The sequence below is a fragment of the Littorina saxatilis genome, linkage group LG1 (genome assembly GCF_037325665.1).
Source record: "Littorina saxatilis isolate snail1 linkage group LG1, US_GU_Lsax_2.0, whole genome shotgun sequence".
NCBI classification, from domain to species: Eukaryota; Metazoa; Mollusca; class Gastropoda; order Littorinimorpha; family Littorinidae; genus Littorina; species Littorina saxatilis.
Window position 1 is genome coordinate 40,492,712 of NC_090245.1, and position 5,644 is coordinate 40,498,355.

Sequence of the window (5,644 nt, forward strand, 5' to 3'; positions counted from 1 at the left end):
CGCCTAAGATGGACCTGTAAAGAGGTCTTCGCGAATCGTTGCAAAAAGCCCACTGTATTCCAAAATAAAAGGATACAACACAGTGTACGTGTCAGACTGATTCAAATATTCATTAGGTGTATTTGTTTTGGTTCGATGAGAAGATTATTTGAAGCACAACATAAAACTAAAGAAACTTATCTAAAACAGAGGGAAAATAAATGAAATTATCAACTTTCATGTAAAAAAAAGACTGTTTGGTATAATTATGTTTGTGAAAGCTTGATGGCTAGTTATTTTCAGCAAGCCTCTTAATGTATGACAGAAACCAGTCTTTTTCTTTTTTCCCCCCTCTATTTAATAAAGGTTGTCCATATTAGGGAACACACACATACTTTGACATTTTGCTATTATTTTTTGTTTACGCTAGAAAGACGGGGCGAACACTGCTAAAATGTAAGAATGACAGTCTTACTTGTCATATATAAAGCAACTTTTGGGAGTTAATAGCTGTGTCTCAGGACAGAAACTAGGCCGTTTTAAGCGTCAAAGTGAGAACAAGTCGCGTAAGGCAAAATTACTACATTAAGTCAAGCTGTCGAACTCATGGAATAAAACCGGACACACTGCATTTTTTCACCAAGACAAAACAGCTTCGTCAATAGCCGCGAGAAGGAAATCGCTCACTTTTCATGTGCAAAACGAAGTGAAATTGACAAGCCAGAATAGTGCGGTAGCGTATTGCGCTAAGCCGGAAAGCGCGCTTTTCTATATTCGTTTTAACTTTCTGAGCTTGTTTTGAATACAACATAGCATATCTATATGTTTTTTGAATCAGGAAATGATAAAGAATAAGATGAAATTATTTTTGGATCGATTTCTTAAATTATAATCGTAGTACTAATTAACCTATTTTCGTTAATTGTGACCATATTTTAAGAGTAAACATGACATATGTATTATATTTGTAGATTCAGAATTTGATGAAGAATACGATGCAATCAATTATTAACCTATGTGCAAAAAATCGATTTTAATTACAACTTTAATGAGCAAACTTATCAATTCATGTTTAAGCCTCCAAGATGAAATGCAACACCAAAGTCCGGGCTTCGTCGAAGATTACTTGACCAAAATGTCAACCAATTGAAAAATGAGAGCGTGACAGGGCTGCCTCAACTGTTACAAAAAGCCGGATATGACGTCATCAAAGACATTTATAAAAAAAATATTAAAAAAAGACGAATACGTCTGGGGATATTACAGTGTTCTAGATGATCGAACGTGTAGCAAAGACCTGTACGTATACGTGTAGATATTACGTCAACCGTGACTCACTTTTTTTCTCTCAAATGTTCCAAATGCATGCGTTGTTTTGCTCCCACCAAGACTGCAGATCTTGGCAATCGCGTGACGTAAAAACTAGATTTGATGACGTTACACACGTTCCCGTACACGTCCTGAAAAGTGCAACATCTAGATCTTGCTATTATACCAAGGAACTCTCATGTAAAGTTTCACGAAGATCGGTCCAGTAGTTTCTCTGAATCGCTCTATAAACACACACACACACACACACACACACACACACACACATACACCACGACCCTCATCTCGAATCCCCGTCTATGTTGAAACATTTAGTCAAAACTTGACTAAATGTAAAAATAGCCTAACGGTTTTGTGGTTTGTGCCCCCGTAACTGTTTTAACACGTGCAAGCAATCAAGAGAGGGTAAATGGGGCGAATGACATTCTTTTGAGCGCTCCAGCACTGTTGGTTTGTCAGAGCCGAAGGTGGTCCATATTAGGAGCCGGTCCATATTAGGTAAACTTCCCCTATATTTGTACAACACGCAATACATCAGAACTCCAATGCAAAGAAAACCATCACTTGGTGGTAATCTATAAGAGAATGTGACAACTCTGTCTTTGCTTTCGCCGTTTCATACATGAGTCATTTTTAGAGTCATGCATGGTCCAAAAGCGTGACATGGATCTTGCAAAATAAAGTTCAAAGAATATCGTTGAAAACTGGGCATATAGCAGCCTATATGGTGTGGTGAAACTATAAATGAAAAGGAAGGAATTGCGTTAAGGTATTATTTATGAAAATGTTTGTGATTATGTAATTCAATGCAAAAAAACACCCTTTTGTTCGGTCGAGGCACAAAATGTATGACACCACGCCAACGTCTGAGATTCAAGATGCAATTACCATCAAACAAAACGATACATTTGGTTACCCAAGCTGTGTTACTGTTACCATCATGTATACAAATAACGTGTCCCTGTAAGGAAGTTACAACAATTTGTCATTATGCGCCCAAGAGTGGTTTTCTGTGTCGGGTACTTTCGTGACACGATGCCTCGACCGAACAGCATTTTGGGTCAAATGTCTGTATAACACAACATTTAAAAACAAAAACGGATATTGTCTGAATAAATGTGCGTCACCTCTTTTCACCTGGTATACTTTGTTTGCAGTTTTTACTCGCAGTATACTGGAAATAAACGCTTGTATTTTGTCTGGTGAAGATCGTCACAAAATGGCTGCTTTCAAGCAGCTGATTTTCAGCAAGCTAAAATAGCAAAGAAATAGATCAGAACAAAAACAGTCAAATATGGTTTGGAAACGTATAACTTTATTGTTTCAGACACACAACCACTGTAACATATTCTTGATTTGATGACAAATTATGGTTGTAATTATTTCTTGAAGTATGTCAACCCCCTTTGGGACAGTATTCTGAAAATGACCCACTTATTCGTCCTCGGCAGCGTTTAAGCCAGACAATATTTGGGCGAAGTCGATTTAGCAAGGTCTACTTCACGTAGCTCCCTGCACGAAGCTTTTGCACTGAATTTTGGATTAAAATAGGACAGCCAACAAGACACGCAACAGACATAACTATGACGGGAAATTGATTATTGTTCAGGGAAATAATCGTTCAAGAAAAGAATATTATTCAAAGATGCTCTCTTGATAACATATTATTAAGATTTCTTTCAAAAGGCAACGTCAACAGATATTTACGTCCTCACCTGTCATTGTCATTTTTCAGTTATGTATATAGCTATTCTGAAGAACACGTGGGGGAATTCGGGGGCTGTGATTGGATGGTCTCTCCCGATCATCAAAGCATATTGCTGCCGAAGTCGGCCATTTTTCTCAATATCCAAAAGCATATTGAGAAAAATGGCCGACGCATGGTTCCGGTTTACACATCTGTACCACGCGGCGATGTTTCTATCGACAACAGCATACACTGACAACTTAAAAAGCTGTTTCAACAACTGTGTTGTGAAATCGAATGCACTTCGAGTCAGTTTTTCTTCCAAAGTCAGAAAGCGTGTAGCGGTGTGCATGTCTGCGCGAACATGATGCGCGTAAGAAGTTTGTCTGCTATCAAAACCTGAGATCAACGCATCGACGCAAAAACTGTCATTTTGTAAGTTTGGAACAACAAATCAAGGTCATAACAGCTATATAATCGCTATTATGTTTTCAGCGTAGCAATAGGGTCCGATATTTAGACTCGAACAAGTATAATGCGACTCGTCTTCGACTCGTCGCATTATACTTGTCTCGTCTAAATATCGGACCCTATTGCTACGCTGAAAACACAATAGCTGGTAATATATATCGTTCGTGCATTTTAGATTTCAACTTCGGCCCGTGACAGATGTAGCTCTAGTTTCTCGTGCTGACAACGCTAAAATTTAGATCTGATGCCTTCTACTTTAACAAGGCTGGGTCTCTTGGAGACGGATGTTTGGCTTTAAGGACCAATCAAGATCTTGTGAATGTTTTGTTTTGTCTATGATTAAAAAATGCTTACATTTCTTCTCTTTTGATTCTTGATTGTGTGACGTTAACAGTCTTTTTTTCCCCCTCGTATTTCTACATATTCTCTGTCTGCCACGAGTCGCACGAGCTTGCTTCCCGTGCGTCACGCCGTGACAAGCACGAAGAAAACGTTGCTACCACAGGAATGATAACTGGTTACGTGTGCTGTGGCATGATGTAATGCTCGTGCGTGTGTACCGTTCCAGTGTCAAAATGCACTCCCCTGAATACCAGAGATGTCAGAGATTGTCTCTTCATTGGCATACACACAGAAAACTTCTCAATTCCAAATTCCACGAGAGTCTTGAGATTAGATGTCCTAATTAGCAACATCCAACATCAATATCGAAAGAGACCCGGAGTAGGAGAGTATGTGAAGAAGACGAAATACTACACTAATTTATTGGACCAAAACGTGAATACAAGAACAGAAAGGATATCTAATTGTCACTGACACCATGTGCCAACTTTTCAAGGAGGGGGGAGATGGGGGCGGTGGCGGAGGAGGATGTGAAGCCGAAGAAATACGGAAATAAGACAAAAACGCGGTGATGACTGTTGCTCCTTTACGCTTGCAAGTACCATTGTGTTCTGCTAAAACTCTCCGGCCGAAAAAAAACTACTTCTAAAACGGTCTAGTGAAGCCAAAACTTCAGCGAAGGCTGTCTGGCCAGAGAAATAGCACGGTGTAAATCCAAGCACTATAAAAGTATAATTATAGTGATGGAAGGACACGCCACAAAATATAGTCTCATAAACTTGTTGTCGTAAAATCTCTTGTTCCCGGGCAACGGTTGTCCCTGGCCCAAGAGTCCAGTGTGCAGAGGTCAACATAGGCCAGTCCCGGGATTTTTGTAAAAAAAAATTCCGATTTATTAAAACACACACACTTAACAGTAAAACAAAGAAAAAATCTCTTAAAATTTAAAGTTGTATCTCGAACATCAAAGTGATTCCACCTGGAATTTTTGCGATAGGTTACCTTTCGGATTTTACTCTGAATATGTTCGCATTGGTGTCAGTGGGGAGGCTGTACTTTTGAGGCTTAAAAAACATCACCTGATATTGCTTAAACGATTATCTCCGAGTGTTTGAGATTATAAATCAATTTCCTACACGAAAAAAAAGACAAAACAAACACAACAGACAAACAACAAGCCTAACAAAGAAACAAATAATCAAAAACGCATGTTTTCAAGCGGCTGTGTGTATTAGTCAATATTGCTATTTCATATGTTACGTGGATTTCCATTGGTCAATTGGGCAAAACTGAGCTCAGTGCAAAAGTGATATCGACGACATTTCCGTCGATATCAGTTTTGATATCGACGACCTCTTTATTGCTTCCCCACTTCAAAAACAAAAACACCTACATTTAAAAACAAACAAATATATATGAAAATGTAATTATCCCAGAATTTAGTTGAGCAAGTGACTAAAGACTTTTTGAAAGAAAAGACATTTTGAAATACTGAAAAGTACAAGAAAAGAGTGAACAAAAAGAAATAATAATCAGAGGGAGGGATATGGAACAGCCAAATTGAGACAAATACTTTTGTAATTTCTTTACAGTAAATACAAAATGTTCAGAGAATTAGCAATATATCTAACATTGACTGACTGTGTGACGATATCTTCTGCTATTGGTCTGTTTCGACAGTGATATCAAAATCTCGACCTCCGGTCTCGATTTTGATATCACTGTCTCAACAGACCATAGCAGAAGATATCATCACACATTCCGTCAATATTGGGTACTATGAACACACAGGTCAGTATGTGGTCATCTGGCCAGTGCTACTGGTGGGTGCATTCT